General features: G+C 43.8%; 2 long non-coding RNA genes across 3 annotated transcripts in view; one reads left to right on the top strand and one right to left on the bottom strand.

Annotated features, from left to right (window-relative positions):
* Positions 1-4071: 4071 nt before the first annotated feature.
* On the top strand, positions 4072-13154 carry LOC128351396 (uncharacterized). Its single transcript, XR_008319753.1, has 3 exons — positions 4072-4443; positions 7983-8127; positions 10605-13154. It is a non-coding gene; the product is annotated as an uncharacterized LOC128351396 (long non-coding RNA).
* Positions 7106-17008, bottom strand: part of LOC128351394 (uncharacterized) — a 21923-nt gene continuing 12020 nt past the window's right edge. Inside the window, exons 3-5 of one of the 2 annotated variants that reach the window (XR_008319750.1) lie at positions 10769-10853; positions 10016-10051; positions 7106-7165 (exon numbers count right to left, since the gene is read on the bottom strand). This is a non-coding gene — a long non-coding RNA (uncharacterized LOC128351394). Of the gene's footprint in view, positions 7166-10015; positions 10052-10768; positions 13889-17008 lie in introns of those variants that run through there. The other variant, XR_008319749.1, reaches the window with a different exon arrangement.

The raw sequence follows: 17008 nt of genomic DNA, 5'->3' as shown, positions 1-17008 counted from the left end.
AAAGAGAGCTTGCTGGCCACTCATGCAGCTGTAGAGCAGCAGAGACACATGACACGGTCAGAAGAAGTCCCTCCTTAGGTCCACTGGGCCAGTCACAGTGAGTTATGGAGAAAACAAGGAGGCAGGCTGCTGTAAAAAAAACCACTTGGCTGGGGAAATGGGACGGGAATTGCCAGAAGATCAGCAGCAGCAGCATACAGATGATGAGCCCCTCCAGCCCCCACACAGCAGATGCTACACATGAGTAATCTCATGGTTCCCAATGGGGCTACTCATGGGTAACAGCCGCTGAGTGATTTGAGCCTCTCAGTTCTAGCAGCCAGCAACCCTCCCCGCTCAAAAGAATACAAACCAGGCCATGATTGGTAAAATATGTCGCTGGCTGGCTGTGGTTGCTCTCAGTGCTGTTTAAGGCTCTGAGCAAAGTAGCTGGTGATCAGGGAGGAGGAGGAGGAGCAGGTCTCCCTGCATGTGGGGGAGCCTCTAATTGGCTGGTAGCAGGTAGCCTCTAAGTGGTGGCGTATGCAGCAGCTGCTGCTGCCATACTGCAAGCTGGGCTGGCCCCATGGAGCTTGAAGCAGGATCACTGGAACTCGGGACACCCCATCCAATACAGAAATAGTTGGAGGAGGTTTGAAACAGTTGCAAATCCAGGGCAAAAGCCAGGACACCCTAGTTTCTTCCGCATCCCAGAAGCAGTTGAGGGGTGAGGGGAGTGATTTTCACTGCTCTCTCCTCTCTCTTAAAGAACTCTCCACTTGCAGAAATGTGTCCCTGAGGGTGGAGACTCAGCCACTATAAACTTGAATCAGACCACACTCAAAATTTCAGTCACAAACCCATAGATACTTGATTGCCTTAAGCAAAAATATATTGAAGTTGTTCTCACGCGGGAAGCGCAGCCTGGGTTAGGCTGTGCATTAGAACCACTGGTATCCCAGTGGGGCAGTGCCACCTAGCCCGACTTTTTAGCCTGGCCGTTAGCTGAGGTTAAAGGAGCAAGCACTACCTTAACCCGGGCTTGCTGCTCATGTGAAAGCTCAGGCTGCTTCCAGCCTGGATGCACACCAAGATGGGCACCTAGAGTGCCCATGTCCTAGGGAGGTCCCCCAATACACTGTGCTTGGTGCAGAGTGCATTGTGGGATTCACAGAGGCCAGAACGCATCATCCCGACTTCTGGAGCTCCATGCTGCGCCAAGCAGCAAGGATTGTCTGGGAGAGCAGACCCACAAACACTCATCTGGGTGGAGGGGGAGTTTAACCATCTTCCCCCACCCACCCACCACCCCACCTGCTCTCCGTCCCACCCAACCGTTTGTGTGAATGGCCGTATTCTCTCTCTCCCCCCCCCCCTTTGCCTATCTGTCAAATAGGGATTATAATACTGACTTAGCCTACAAGTCTACTGTAGATTACTGAGATGATGCATGTGCTGTGTGGGGACTCTGAAGTGCTAAATAAATGCAAAGTATTGAATAAAGTCATCATAATACCAAGGTTTATCTTTTATTTATTTATTTATTTATTTTTCATACCACCCTTCCAAAATGGCTCAGGGTGGTTTACCTTATCAATAGTGTACAAAAAGAGACAGGAGGTGGAACATTAAGTAAGGACAGTACACGCAATTTGCAGCATATAACTGAGTGTAGGGGCAGTCACGCAGAGGTTAGTTTGTGTGAATACATCCAAAGGCTGAAATCCTAACCACTCTTTATCTGGAAATGAGTCCCATCGAATTCAATGAACATCATTAGGATAAGGGTGTTCTGGTCTTTTCAATAAACAAAGCAGATCAGAAGAACCTACTATAGCACATTTGTGACAACTGTACAGGTATGTCACAACTCACATCTGACAGTATCAATGGTCTGCCATAAAAGCTGCCGACTGCCCTCTGCCCTAACAACTCCGTTGTGTAGCTGTTCAGAGATGTGATAAGAATATTTCCAACTGTTGGTAATGGTGATGGATATTGAAGACTTTAGAAATTACCATAAGGATTGCATTGCAGTTGCATTTGGAAGTCAAGCCAGCAGCATTTGTATGTATGATCATCGTAACAAAAACATAAGTGTGAACCTTTATAACCTCTACAATTGCTGAGAATGATCTGTTACTGAAAAGCGCAATACTTGGACCAATTTGGAATCCATTCCAATACATATTGCAATATGTCATGCCTGAATTAACAACACATCCAAACCGCCTATTTAATGAACTCTGAAAACCTGCAATCTCCTTCATCTCCCAGCTTAATAGAAATCAGATATAGTGATGTTGTTGAGTTGTAAACTGGAAATTCAAGAACATAAAGCAAAGCAGTAAATTTCTTTTCAACAGCATGCTACCATCAGGGTAGTCAATAATAATTGTTTGTAGAAAATTGTTCAGCTTTTCCTCAGCTTCTGCTTAGGAAGTGATTTCATCTGAGTATATTAGATTTTATCTGACACTCAGGAATCCTAGCAGGAAAGCATAGACTTGTATAAGGTGCAAAGGCCTTTACTTCTAGGGCATTTTGCAAAACAAAACTGTGATTGGAAACTGTACATAAGTGACAAAGTGTCTGCTGTGCACATTAACTAATTGACTACTTCTGTTTTATCTCTAGCCGTGTATACGTAGTATGAAAAAACAAGGTGTACCAAAATGTTCTATTGGAAATAATGCTCAAGAGGATCTTTGGGCAATGACAATCACACTGAAGTGGGGGGGAGCTTTTTGCATAAGCAAAATAAACCTCTTTAATATTGTTACATTTCTTATAGATGCTGCCTTCTGTTTTTGCAAAACATTTTGAAACATTCATCTACTCCTACAGTCCCCCGTATAGTTCCATAGATAGAACTTGGATTTGAGTTTAGATTATCTGAATTCAAGTCCTGGTCAGCATTCCAGGCTGCTGATCATGAAAACACCCACCATCATGGTTACGATGTTCATCTCTTCAGCTGAACACTTCCGTGACCATGAAGAGCATGGATGATGGGGTGATTGACATGCTGTGGCAGGACTTCTGGACCCACTTTCAATGATGTAGTTGTGTACAGCTCCCCCCCCCCCATTAGTCTGAATCAGGCTTGCATCTTGGTCCTTTATCAGTAGATTTGCACCAATTTTGAACAGTCCGTGATGCTTGTCACCTAGTTGATCCTTGCCAACATTTTAGGTGGATTGGACAGATGGTTTGGATTTTATGGCTGAGAGAGCTTTTAGATCTTATAACGGCGAAATCCAGTTTTTACATCTCATCTTAACTATACAGGAACTACTGTGCCTACATAATTTTTTCAGTCATCTAACTTTTTAAAACTACCATACTAAGCAAGGAAACAAGGCGGGGGGGAGGGAATGACCGATCTCTACGGGGGAAGCATCTATTTCACCATGTAGCAATGCCTGATTTGTTAGTTTCATGAACCAGTAACTGGAGTAGAGATGGTTAATGGATCAAAAGCAAATGAAAAAGACCAATAACTGTCACATATTGTTCAGGGCAGCAAGATCAGCATGAGCATGCAGAGCAGCAGGTAACGTTCATATTGTCACTGAAAGAAAAAGTCCTGGAGAGTGAGCATGTCTGTAGAATCCAGACATCAGTGTCTTAAGTTATTCGGTAGTGGGGCGGCTGCCATTTTCAGCGGCAAATCAGTGTTCACTGTCACAACTCATCCTGACCTAAAACACAATGAGACAGCATCCGTTCAAAATATGCATGGCTTTGAAAAATCAAGAGTGTTCTGCAAAGAGGATTGTTGTCCATGCCGACCATTTGTCACTGTCACAGATCTTTACTGTTACCCATGAGAAGGCACCTTACATGCTATATTATTGAAATGTTTCATGTTACTCATAACATCATTCTGACAATCCCTGTATTTCCCTAAAGTGTGTGGGGGTAACCAGTACTGAAAATGCAAAGGAAAAAGTCACTGCTAGACACAGCCTGCTGTCACTTTCAGCATTCACATCCTGTCACAATTTGGGTATACTGCTAATCATAAGGCAGACTACTTCTGCATTAGCACAGAGGGGATGTGCCAAAGAGAATGCCTCCCTTGATATACTTAAGCTGCTTGAAAAGCAGCACAAATCTATTAATAGGCTTATATTACTAGCATTAATGAGCTCCTGCATAGCTCTGAAAAGGTAAAATATAAACACATATTCTCTATTAATACTTGGAAGACACTTCCCTCACCTATGTTTTTATTCTTCCTACTTCTTTCCCATTCTTCTATTGTCTGGAGAGACAGTCTTGTGGTAGCAAGCATGAATTATTCCCTTTCCTGAGCAGCCTTGGTATGCATTTGGATGGGTGACTTCATGTGAATATTGCCTGCTGTAAGATATTCCCATTAGATGATGGGTCTGTAGACGTTGGTAGAGCATCTGCCTGCATTCAGAAGATCCCAGGTTTGATCCAAGGCATCTCCAGGTAAGGCTGGGAAAGACTCCTGTCTGAAACCTTGGAGAGCCACTGCCAGTCGGTGTAGACCAGGCCTGCTCAACTTAGGTCCCCCAGCAGTTTTTGGACTACACCTCCCATAATCCCTAGCCACAGTGGTCAATAGCCAGGGTTTATAGGAGTTGTAGGCCAACATCTGCAGGAGGGCTGAAGTTGAGCAGCCTTGATGTAGACAATACTGAGCTATATGGACCAATATCTGACTCAATGTAAGCCAGCTTCCTACGTTCCTAAGTCTCTCCATTACCAAAATGTTTTATGCCACATAATAATGTTTTATGCCACATAAACATGATATACCGAAAGAAAAGGAAGGGCGGGAGGGATGTCGCACATGAGCTATAGAGCATCCTGAGCATGTGCCTGGAAGGCCCTCCCTGGTGCTGATGTACTGAAGATCAGCACTCTCTTTGAGCTCTCCAAACTTTCATCATTTGTCTGAAAAGGCAAGCACCATATGCATGATGGTGATAGCTTCTGTGATCAGAAGGCTGGGACACGCCAACCTTCAAATCATGGAAGCAACCCCCAGCACAATTATGGCATTTGCTTCTTCAGTCAAACACTGTAAGATTGGAGAGTGTGGAACATGAGGTTTCTTGGTGCATCAGCACTGGGGCAGGGCTTTCTGGCTGCTCTTGGGCCTCTGTACATGACTACAGAATCCCTTTTTTTGGCATGTATGGACAGAGTTATGATAGAATAATTGACCCTTTTGTGCTTTTGGCTTGCATATCTAGTACACAGGCCTCCTGAACTGTTTATAACTAATGTCAGATGCGTAGACCCACCATGGCCTCTATATATGCTGTTAGGTGTATGTAGTCCTTCCAAAATTGCAGAAGAGCTGCAGACAGAGCCAGGTTTGGCAGCAAGGACATCCCTCATCTGAAGCAGCATAAGGCTGGAGAGAAGGATGTGGCAACAGCCTGGATTGGCTCCTAAAATATGTACAACCAGTAATTTGGTAAAGGTTATAAGTATTCTAGAGAAATACTCATGGGTATCAGGCATCATGGGGGAGGGATTGCTTTCTTTAAATAAGATCATCAGGAATAAGGCAAACATGGAATAAATAAAAACATCAAGGGAACTCACCAACCTCAGGATAAGGGAAGCCATCCAGTTTCTGAAGCAGCCACAAAATTATGAGGCTCAAGGAAGCTCTTACTCCTCTAATGGAACAGCAATTAAGTTTTATGAATCTCTTCACACACAGCCATCTGGGCATGTGGGAGCCACCAAGATATCCTTCATAAGTTAGCTTTGCAGCCCATGGGGAGCTGGTTGTGTGCTTCTGCTGCCACAAACAGGATTTGGCTTCTGGCCCGCCACCATAAATGTGACTATTGTTCAAGCACTTGTTTTGCTGTGCCAAGATCTGAATCCTGCGTATGGTGGTGTATTCATGCAACCAGTATGCCACCAGCTGGAAGCAGACATAGAGAGGCTCTCCAGTGGAGAGTAATGGTGTGGGTAAGGGCTTCTGCGGGAATAGCGCGCTTGACCCACTCTCCCTGCAGATGATCCTTTGGCGAGCCCTGGGCGGCCGGATCAGCCACCCACACCATTACTGGTGGATCAGGAGCTGCCTGGCCCCCAGAAGTCCCAGAATGCCCCGTGTGAGTGCGCAGGATATTCTGGGAAGACCCCCAATGCCAGGAGGCTTGTTGGAGCTCCCGGCCGGGGGTCTCCTCATCAGTCACCACAGCGAAGAGACCATGGTGGCACACAATTCATGAAAACGGGGTTAGCTGAGCATGCGCGCCAATAAGCTCATTTAAGGGGAGGGGCATTTAGGGAGGTTTGCTGCCGGAAGCCATGTGGCTCCCGTTGCAGCACACGACCACAAGAAACCGGGCTAGGCTCCCTTAGCCTGGTTTCTCCTGATCGTGAGAACAGCTTCATAGTCTTTTCCAAGGGTTTTTCTTGCATTTTCAGGGTGCCCAATGGTCATGTGAAGACCCTAAATTAAAGGGACTTTGGAAACATGGCAAGGCCTTTCAACATCACTTTTCAACTCTCCTGATGGCCTCTGAGCTCGTAACTACTTGAGTGATTGTAGAATCCAGTAACTGAAAGACAATGTAGCTATGATTTTATTTGTTTTTGTTTTTTAATGTTTTTATAGTGTTCAATTCAGTGGGGGGGGAAACCTATGAATGTTGCCTGAAACTTTTTGAAAGGGTTTGGCGACATATGGTGCAATATGTTTGTACCTATTGCTTGCCATCTGCTGTCTGGGCTTAAGTGCACATTCATTTTACTTATAATTCATAAAGAAAATGAAGAATGGAAGTGACCCATGTATAACAATTTGGCTGAGATTTAAGCAGGTGCAGCTTTAAACATAAAGCATATTTGTGACTATAAAATGACTGTTCACTTGCTCCCATGTGACTATGTAGCTGTTACTGTCAAACAAATGTATGCCAGCTCCTTATGTTCCTTTCCAATATGTTGGGAAGAAAAACAGGATAAACTATACTCCTCTAAAAGTGGTGTTCCGGTGCAAAGTTTATAGCTAACAGTAAAACTGTAGTATTTATTTGTGCATAAAAGAACACACAAAGAAACTTAATGTTGGGGCAAATTCTTAAAATGCATTATGATGCCAATATTTTGAGACTTGCCTTGTTAGATGCAAATGATATACTAAGCCCAGCTATTTGACTCTTCCAAGCAGTGTTTCCTGAAAAAGGGCAGAGATAGAAACTTATTCCCATAGAGATTTTCACTTTCCCAATGTTGGCCTTAGCTATTCACAGATATCCATGCAAGAGTTTGAAGCTGAGCCTCTTTTCTGAACATCAGTGTCCCTACTTGTCTTGAAAAGACGTTTTTAAAATTTAAGATTGCAGCAATACTCATTGACTTAGCTGCATCATGTTTCTTGTTGGAAATTGCAACCCTAAGCCATATAAACTTTGAGAAAGGGCATGTATGCATACAATAGTTTTAAACTGGTTTAAAGCCACATCATGTAACAACACTAAGCAGTATAAGTTCCATGGGGAGAAAGACGTGAGTGTTTTGATTTGAAATTTAGAGTTTATTTTTTATTTATTTATTTTTTATTAGATTTTTATACTGCCTCACCCAGATGGCTCTTGGTGGTTAACAGATATAAAAAGAGATTTTTTTAAAAAATAAAAATAAAAAAATAGCTCAATAAAACAAAATTAAAACCAGTTTAAACTCATTTCAGTACTCACTAAAGGCCAGGCTAAAAATATAAAGGCTGCTAAAACTCTTAAGCTGCTGGAGAGCCAGCGTGGTGTAGTGGTTAGAGTGCTGGACTAGGACCGGGGAGACCCGAGTTCAAATCCCCATGCAGTCATAATACTAGCTGGGTGATTCTGGGCCAGTCACTTCTCTCTCAGCCTAGCCTACTTCACAGGGTTGTTGTGAAAGAGAAACTTAAGTATAGTACACCGCTGAGGGCTCCTTGGAGGAAAAGCGGGATATAAATGTAATAATAATAATAATAATAATAATAATATCCATAGAGAATGCCTTCCGGAACCCAGGAGCAGCTACAGAGAAGGCCCAATCCCATGTCGCCGTCAGGTGACCTGGCAGCAACCAGAGATGGACCTCTCTTGAAGACCTTAAAGTGCAGTGGGGCTCATACTGAAGAAGGCACTTTCCCAGGTAACCCAGTCATAAGCCATTTAGGGCTTTGAAGGTAATTACCAGCACTTTGTATTTTGCCCAGAAACATATCAGCAACCAGTGTAGCTGTTTTAAAACAGGCATAATATAGTCTCTTCAAGAAACCCTGGAGTCTAATGTAGCTGCTTCATTTCAAACTAACTAAAATTTCAGAACAACATACAAAGGCAACCCCACATATAGTGCATTGTAGTAGTCTAGCCAAGAAGTTACCAGTGAGTGTACCATAGTTTTTAGATCATTATCTTCAAGGAATGGATGTAGCATAACAACCAAAGTTGATAGAAAGTGTTCTGGGCCATAGTGCCCACCTGAGACAACAGGGAAAAGCCTGTGTCCAGAAGCTCCCAAGCTACATACCTGTTTCTTTAGGAGGAGTGAAATCCTATCCCAAACAGGCAGTTCTAGCACATCCCTTGAATTATGACCCCTTGCTATTAGTACTACCAACTTGCTTGGATTCAGTTGGGAAAGTCTTGGTAGGGGATCTTTTCCTTCACATTATTATGCATGATTTTGAGCATTCATTTGTAGGGATGTGCAAACAGGTTCAAATTCGAAACAGTTTGAATTAGAACTGGTTCAGTTCAAAGATTCAAACTCGAAACAAACAGGGCATTGAATTGGCAATGCTGGTCCGAGTTCAAACCAAACAGAGCCTGGTTCTATTTGAACCAGTTTGAATTGGTTTGAAGGTTTGAGCCTCCAAAACTGGGTTGGGGTGGTAGACACCCATGGGTGCCAACTACCACCCAAACTCCACACCAATTGAACACTCCTGCAATATTTAATTATTTTTGATAGGGAGGGAATTGCATTTTCCATAGGGTATAATGGGGACTCGAACTGGCCCATTATTTCCTATGCAGAACACCTAGGGACACAAACCCGGGGTGGGTGGTCGACACCCAGGGGTGTCTATCACCCACCAAACTTCAAAGGAATCAGACCAAAGTGGGTTTGGGTGCAACTCTCCCCGGGAGCCCCAAGCCAGTGGGGTACATGGTTTATTTTTTATATATTTTTAAAGAGTTTCGCCTGTTTCAATGCAATGAATAGGAGTCCCTCCCCCATTCATAAGTAGCATTTAATCAGGGTAAAATCTTTTTTTAAAATTATAAAAAATAAACTATGAACCCAACTGGCTTGCAGCTCCCGGGGAGGGGAGTTTTGGCCATACCTGCCTTGCACCAAACCCAATTTGGTGCCCAGGCACCCCCCAGGGGGGCAGTTGGGGTATCCTCAAATTCCCATTATTCCCTATGGGGAAAATGCAAAAAATGGAAAAATATTCAAAAGATCACCTAAAATTGCAGGAGTATCCCATTGCTTTGGTGTTCAGTGGGTGGTAGGCACCCTTGGGTTTGTGTCCCTAGGTGCTCTGCATAGGGAATAATGGGCCAATTCAAGTCCCCATTATTCCCTATGGGAAAATGCAAACATTTGAAAAATATTCAAAAATCATTAAAAATCGCAGGAGTGTCTGATTGCTTTGGGTTTTGGTGGGTGGTAGGCACCCCTGGGTGCCTACCACTCACCCCAGGTTTGTGGCCCTAGGTGCTCTTCATAGGGAATAATGAGCCAGTTTGTGTCCCCATTATAACCTATGTAGAACCTTTTAGAACTGGTTCAAGTTGGGTTCAGATTTGAACCAAACCAAGTGGGGGTCAGGGTTCTAGCAAAACCAAAACTGAACCTACCCACCATGGTTTGAATTGGGTTTGAATTTGAACCAATCAGGCCAAACTGGTTTTGTGCACATCCCTATACATTTACCACTTTTTAAAAAATGATAACATTGATAATATTATTGACCCTGACACAGAACTGCAACATTTCCCCCCAAAAGTGAATTGGCAGTACTCACATTGGAAGCTGCCAATCATGGATATTTACAGTCCCTCTGTATGGACATAAACACATGTATACAAACATTTTGTGATTTTCAGTGTCTACAGTCCTCCGCCATGCATCCCCCAAAGTTTCTTCCAGTTCATACAAGAATGTTCATTGAGTGGGGATGACTAGCAAATATAGTTACAGACATGTGTTTCCTATTATGTTAAATATAAAGAGGTTGTCTCTAGGGCTGGCATATGGAAAAGAGAAATGGGCTCCTGTACCATTAATAGTTGCTCAGAAGAAGAAATTTCAGCAGGTTTAGCTTTTTGTTCCCCTGCATGACAAGCTGTACCTGCTGAAATTCTCTCTTCTGTGCATCTCTTAAAGGTATAGGAGACCTGTCCTCTTTTTCATATGGCAGTCCTCGTTTTGCCCAGTCTGTATATTTCATATGGCAGTCCTGGTTTTTCCCCAGTCTGTCTGTTCTTCTGTGTATTTGTTCCTGAACACCAAAGGTATCAGAAAGAAGACTCCCCCCGCCCCACACACTAAAACTGTCAACTGGCTGGAACAAGACGAATGACCTAACAATACTCCTGTCCCTTGATTTGCAGAAAACCAGCTTGTGAAGTTTTCATGGTGCCTATAGATTGTTGTGGATCAAGCTTCTATCAAAAGGGCAGCTAGTGGAGTCAGTTCCACAGCTGGCAACTCTACTGTTCTGCAAGCACTCCTGGATTTCTGGAAATAAAAACCCCCACCTTCCTGAATTACTTACCAAAAACAGTCTTTCCATAGAACAAGAAATATCAAGAGAGTACTAGGCTGCACCACAAAAACTGCCAGAAAACCTGCAAAGAAATCTTTATCACAGTGATTAGTATCAACATCCCTGAGAGCAAACAATTTAGAATACAATGGGTCTAATCAGGCCAGTCCTAGAATGTCTCTTATCTCTAACACTGTCTCCTAATGGCAACAATTGCATGGATGAATCCAGACAGCCCTTGACATCTCAACTGAACTCTCATAAAAGAATAATTATGGGCATCAATTGACATTAATCCCAGCATGGCCATGCCTCCTCTGACCTCCATGTCCCATAAACATGTATGACATTATTAAAATGTGCACCTTATAGTTAAAACATACACCCATGCTGCATAGAAAATACAGTTGATTAGCAGAGGTCTTAGGGCATTGAGCCATTCACTTGTTAGTTCATGTATACCATTATATATGATTGGAGTCAGGGGTGTAGCTAGGGGAGAGGGGGCCCGTGTTCATCCCTCTCTCTGGCGGATCCCCAGGGAGACAATGAAGAAAATAGGGAGGGATGGAGCTGGAGGGCACCCAGAAGCCAGGGAACCATGTTCTTTGAACCCTTTTGCTCAGTTATAGCTACGTCCCTGAATGGAGTTTTGAGGGCTTCATACTGTGACTGCTTGACACATTTGTGCTTGTGTGAGTGTAACACTTGTCCATGGATGCTGTTGTAGTCTATCTAGCAGGGGTGTGCATGAATCAATTTTTTTGTTTCAATCTGTACCTGAATTGCATCACCACCAATTTGTTTTGGGTCTGAATCTGATCCCCCAAATCACCCCAGATTTGATTTGTACCTGAATTTTCCAAATCCGAATCTGAATAGATATGGATCAAAAAAGGGGTCCCGGGGGTGGGTGGTAGTGTCCAATGTGTGGAAACTACCACCCAAATTTCAAAGAAATTGGGCCATGGGGTGATTTTTAAAGAATTTTTGCGGTTTATGCATCTTTAAGCTTTTTCCCATAGTGAATAAAGGGGATTTCAGCAACCTTATAGCTCCACATGGGGGGCACTGGGGTGGCCGAGAGTGGGGTGTGGTGGGTGGTAGTGCCCAATGGGTGCAAGGAAGCTACCACTCAGATTTCAAAGGAATTGGCCAAAGGGGTGATTTTTAAATCACTTCTCCAACCTTGGAGAAGCCACTGCCAGTCTGTGAAGACAATACTGAGCTAGATAGACCAATGGTCTGACTTAGTATATGGCAGCTTCCTATGTTCCTATGTTAAATGATTTTTGAATTTGGCATGTCTTTGTGGCAGATTTGGGACAGAAAGGGGGTTTAGGGGGCAGAAGAGTGGGTCAGGTGGTAGTGCCCCAATGGGTGCCTGCTACCATCCAGATTTCAAAGGAATTGGGCAAAAGGGTGATTTAAAATAATTTGTGAAGTTTGTGCGTCTTTATGCTTTTCCCCAATAGGGAATAATGAGGATTTCAGCAGCCCCATGACTCCATTTGGGGGGCACTGGGGTGGCCCAGAGTGAGTGGTGGTGTAGTGCACATAGGGTGCCAACCACCCCCAAACCCACAAGCCCATGGGGTACTGGGTTTTGTTGTTTCTGAGATGTTCTGAGAGTAGATTCTCTGGTAGCAAATGAGAGTGGATTCACTGTTTGTCATAGAAAATGAATCCACTCTCATTTGCTATCAGATAATCTACTGTCTATCCCCATTGTCCCATAGGGTGGATGCAGCACACGTCAACAACAGCAGAGCTTTGCAAAGAACAAGGTTTCCAAAGGTCACACACATCCACTGTGCCACTCACCACATCCACTGTGTCCCACCATCCCCCCCCAACATAAATGCAATTGATCTACACACAACAGTGTAAAACAACAACAATGAAATGCACTGCCCCACGCACCCCCTTCCAATGCAGGATAACAGCAGCAGCCAGCAACAAGCAAGCAAGTTAGTATGATATCACAGATGCAGCAGACTAGGGCCAACAACAGCATCAAATGTGCCCTCCCTCCTCCAAGCATTTCATCAACAAGCAGCAGACTCAGCTACATCTGTGGCACCCGGCCATAAGTGGGTTAAGTAAGGATGCAAAACAATCTGCCAGTGGAACAGCGAGGTTTGGCCCCCCTCCCATCTACACAAGTAGAAGAGTGGCGATTGATGACAACACGGCACACAATTTTTGGTGTATTTTTTTAAAAAATATTTCTGCAATGGATCAGAGCCTGTGGCACCAACACAACCTATTGTAGATGCAAGCAATCTAGTTTGAATAAAAATGAGGATGATGCTAGAAGATACAATATGACCCAATCTTCATTACAAAGAAGTCCACACACAGAGAGAGAACCTGTCCTGTGCCCATCCATGAGGTCCTCAGAATACAGGCACAACAACACACCATGACATTTGAATTGCATAATATATATGCTGCTAGACTTGAGTTTATGTGCGAGTGGGGGGGAAGCATAGTATACCTGTGTGTGTGTGTGTGCTCTGTGAAAGTTTTAGTGGGTTTAGGGCTAATATTTGCCATGGCCTCAGAATGCTACAGTTGGGGTGTGTGGTGTGTGGGGGTGTGGGTAAAAGAGCACAGTGAGGAGGTGAGAGTGTGTGCCTCCCGGAGCCTGTAGGCTGCTCGGCACTAGGGAACAGATACAAATATAGGCTGCTGGTGGATTGGGCGGGGGGCGGCTGAAGGCTTTCTTTCTTTAAAGGCTGCAGTTGGGGGTGGGGGGTGGTAAACTAAATGGGCACAGGGAGGAGGTTAGAGTCTGTGCCTACCTGCCCACTCAGAGCCTGTAGGCTGCTGGGCAGAGAATATTAATACTGATATATTATGGGCACAGAGGGCTGGAGGACAGGCTTCTGTTTTTTAAAAATGAAAAAAAAAAATCTTTGGAATGGGAAAAAGACAGAATTGCTTTTTAAAACCACAAGGCTACGCTACCCTTCTAACCACCTACTACTACTAGCTAACGGGGATCCCTCCTACAGGCAAAACCGCTGTTTAAACTTCTTTTAAACTAAACAACACACAACTTTTTAAATTCAATTGCAACCCCAAACCTCCCTCCAAACAGGAAAAAAAACCCAATAATACACAATTCCAGGAGGTGTGTGTGTGTGTGTGTGAGAGAGAGAGAGAGAGAGAGAGAGAGAGAGAGAGAGAGAGAGAGAGAGAGAGAGAGATGGGTACTCACTCAGTCTGGACCCTATGTAGGGTCCAGTTGTCTACTTCTGTGGTCTGGTCTCTGAGTCTACTCTTTCTTCTTCAGTCTTCTTCTCCTTCTCAAATCTTCAGATTTGGCGGGTGTGTGTGTGTGTGAGAGGCAAAAGCCTGGGAAATCTGGTGGAGGGGGTGCTTGCCAGGTGGCCAGTGTCCACAGGGGCTCTGGGGCTGGTGTTTGGCACAGACAGCAGGTACAGGCAGGCAGTTATTCTCTCAGCAGCAGGAAGGGGGTGAAAAAAGAATTTCATTCTCTTGAATCAACAGCAGGAACAAAAAAACCCCAATGCAGCAGAGAATCCATTCCAGGCTAGCATGCAGCAGGGGCAGGCAGGCTAGATGGCAAGACAGAAGGCAATAAGCAAGGCAAAGCAAAACAAAGCTCGCTCGCTCTCTCCTCCCATGAGGCAGAAAGGCAGAATGGTGCCTGCTGCCTCTTTAAATCTAATTGAAAATCCCTCCTTGAACTCCCCCCTCCACCCTTGCCCATTCTTTGACCCTTCCCCTGACCAATGTGGGCTCAGTTAGCACTGGCAAGAGCCAAAAGAGCCAATCTGGAACAAGGAGGTCAGCGGATCAGCCCATGCTTTCGTTCACCAATCTGAAGCCTGGAAGAGCAAGAAATTCAAATCGACGTCAAAACACAAAATGGAGAGTATATGGAGATCACCACAAAACTGAGGCCCAAAACAACAAAACATTCGACTCCAAAATTCATTTTGGAGCCTAATCTTGCCGGGCTTGCAGAGGAGCGATTTGTTTTGTGTACAAATCGCCCGAAACAGGTAGATTCGTGTACAGATCATTCTGTACCTGAAACGTTTCACACATCCCTACTTTCTAGTAGTCTTTTGTGTTTTGTAGTTAAGAATTGGGAATTTTGTAGAGAATGTGGGATGTGGAGTCTGGAAGGAAAAAGGAGCGAAAGGAGAAGGAGAAAATGGTGTTGTTTCTGAATTAGCTTAGTTAAATCTACATAAGATTTCTTTGTGTGTATGAAGGAAGCAGCTATAAAATATTTGGCAAATATTTTGAATCAGCTAAGCATGTCAACCTGCAAAGCTTGTGAATGTTCCTGCATCTTCATTTCATTGCATTACTGGGCCTACATTCCTGAACTGCTTTCTATTGCTGCTGCTGCTTGTTTCTCCAGCTTCCTGAACTTCACAACCCCTGAAGGTGCTTTTTCCTCATCAGTCCTGTACTCTGTTGTTCACTCGATGTCCACTCCACCAGCTTTTATCTTGTTCACCCCAGAAGAACTTACTCTCACCTGCGGCTTTTATGCACAGCAGGTTTTATCATGAGTTTATGGAGAGGCTTTACTGTGAACTCAAAGTTGTCCCAAAAAAACAGACACAAATAGTGGATTTTTTTTAACCCCAGATATAAATCAGGTTACACTCTAATGCACAGTGAAAACCCTGAATTGTGTGTGAAGTGTTCCCCAATAACTTGCAGGGACTTCAGGGTAAATCTAGCCAATGGGGCGATTCTCACGATCAACAAAAATTGGGCTAGATTTTTGTTGACCGTAAGAACTACTGGGCTCGCAGCCGAGCCCGGTGGTTCTTGAGTGGCTAACCCACTCAAGAACCGCTGGTAAAAAGCAGGTTTGTGGAGCAAGCACTCCAGCAAACCTGCTTTTTACGATCACTTAGCCCGCTCTTCCTGCTCACCCATAGAAACCGGGTCTCACTGATCATGAGACCCGGTCCAATATGTGAAGGCACCCCCTCCATTCTGGTGGAGATGTGAGTTAAAGGGCTTCAAAAGCCCCATGTGAAAAGCTTCCTGGAAACAATTGAGGTCCTATTTCTGCAATTACCTCCTCACCATACAGATCCCTGATTTTACTCCAGCAAAGCATATTGTTTCACTGCCTGGCCCCTGAAGGCCAAAGAATATATAATCACTTTCCATTTCTTGCCCCCTTGAAGGGGATGCCAAATTCTTATGGAGCTTCTCTTCAAGCCTTAGATGACCTTTTCAACCCTACTTTGTATGTGTCTGCTGAACATTACAAGTTCTATTCCAGATCCCAACTACCTGGTGAATCTATCGATCAGTATGTCTATGGACACAAATAGCAAAGAACCCATAGTACAGATGATGGAGCACCCATAGGTTGATATGGTTGCTCATTTCTTGGACATTTTTGCTGATACTCCTAGCACTGCCATACATTTTGAACATAAAATTCAGATGAAGGCGAATGTAATAATAAATGTATCTTACAGTGCTCACATGTGGTCTCCCATTCAAATGCAACCAGGGTGGACCCTGCTTAGCTAGGGGGTCAAGCCATGCTTGCTACCACAAGATCAGCTCTCCTCCCATACAATGGGAGAGATGCATTCTGATCAATCAACAAGTTCTATGATGTCAGCATGCTGTAGTCCTAAAAGCTCCTTTCTAAGTGGTTGGCACAAAGCTATGGGTACATTCCTCACGTGGTGTTATACAGGTATTACATTTGAACATTTGAAATGTGAACTCCAACATGGTAGTGGATTGTTATCCATTACCCAATATCAACAAAATGCTGCTAACGTTGAAGGAGGCCTTAGTGTTCACAACTTGGGACTTGTTCTTTCTTTCTATCTATCTATCTATCTATCTATCTATCTATCTATCTATCTATCTATCTATTAATTTATTTTATTTTATTTTATTGTTAAATTTATATACCAACTTTCATTCAAACAATCCCAAGGTGGTTTACAGCAAAATTTAAAAACAAGATTGTAAGAAGGAGACAATTAAAATATTAAGCTAAAAATATAAAACAAATCTGACTAAAAAATTAAAACAAAAGCATAAAAGCAATACAGAGTACAAAGAGCAACAGCAGAGACAATCAAATAAAAGTCTGGGCAAAAAGCCAAAATTTTACACTCTTTCTAAAAGCTGTGATGGAGACCGAGGAGTGAATAGGCACTGGTAGAGCATTCCAGAGTCTGGGGGCAGCAACAGAGAAGGCCCTGTCCTGCATGC

This window comes from Hemicordylus capensis, chromosome 3 (genome assembly GCF_027244095.1).
Source record: "Hemicordylus capensis ecotype Gifberg chromosome 3, rHemCap1.1.pri, whole genome shotgun sequence".
NCBI lineage: Eukaryota > Metazoa > Chordata > Lepidosauria > Squamata > Cordylidae > Hemicordylus > Hemicordylus capensis.
The sequence above is the reverse complement of the archived record's forward strand: the minus strand, read 5'-3'. Positions and strand labels throughout refer to the sequence as shown.